This window comes from Tupaia chinensis, unplaced genomic scaffold (genome assembly GCF_000334495.1).
Source record: "Tupaia chinensis unplaced genomic scaffold, TupChi_1.0 Scaffold000252_1, whole genome shotgun sequence".
NCBI classification, from domain to species: Eukaryota; Metazoa; Chordata; class Mammalia; order Scandentia; family Tupaiidae; genus Tupaia; species Tupaia belangeri.
The window spans coordinates 383,217-384,008 of record NW_006159732.1 but is presented as its reverse complement, the minus strand read 5'-3'; positions in this window follow the sequence as shown (position 1 = coordinate 384,008).

Genomic DNA, 792 nt, shown 5'->3' with positions numbered 1-792 from the left:
CCGGAGCCGCAGGCCCTGGAGGGGGATAGGTTAGGGGACCAGCGGCTTGGACCCCTTCACCTCGCCCCACCCTTAGCGGGGCGAGCACGTGCACTGGCTTTCGAGGACTCCCAGAAGCAGCAAATGGAGGGGGTGAGGGGGTACCGGCGTGAGGGTGCAGAGCTCACTGGCCCAGACTTCCGATGGCGTGTGGACCGAACGCGGCTCCAATAGGGCCTGAACGTCAGGCCCTAGACTCGGGGAGGGAGGCCTATTGCCCAGGAACACAGGCAAATTATCCCGAGGCTGGGATGCAAATCGAATGCATGACCCCTGAGGGGCCTCCCCTTGAGGAGAGGAAAAAGAGGTGAATTTTCAGGTCACCACCACCACTACAGATCTCTTCTAGGGTGGAGGATCCCTCAGGAGCATGCGCTTCTGCACTGTCCCCTGGGTGGCTGCCCACCGGGTCCCCTTAACAAGCAAATCCCCCTCTTCCCACCATGGTTACCTGAGAAGTCTTCCGACTTATCCAAGGACATGTTCCTTTCTACTGTGAGCTAGCCAGCCAGTCTTCCTCCACAACAGACCCCAACTTTTACTGAGTCACAGTGGCACACAAGAAAAATAGGCTGTGGAGTGCGGTGGACAACGGGACAGGTAGATAACACGATGAAGCCTCACTGTGGGGCCCTCCCCCCAGGTGCCTGGCCAGGTTAAAAGGGCTGTAGGGACACGACTTTCAAAGGCATTCCAAGAATTCAACAATGTTTATTGAGCACCTGCTACGGTGGCTGGCCTTTGGGGGCAGGA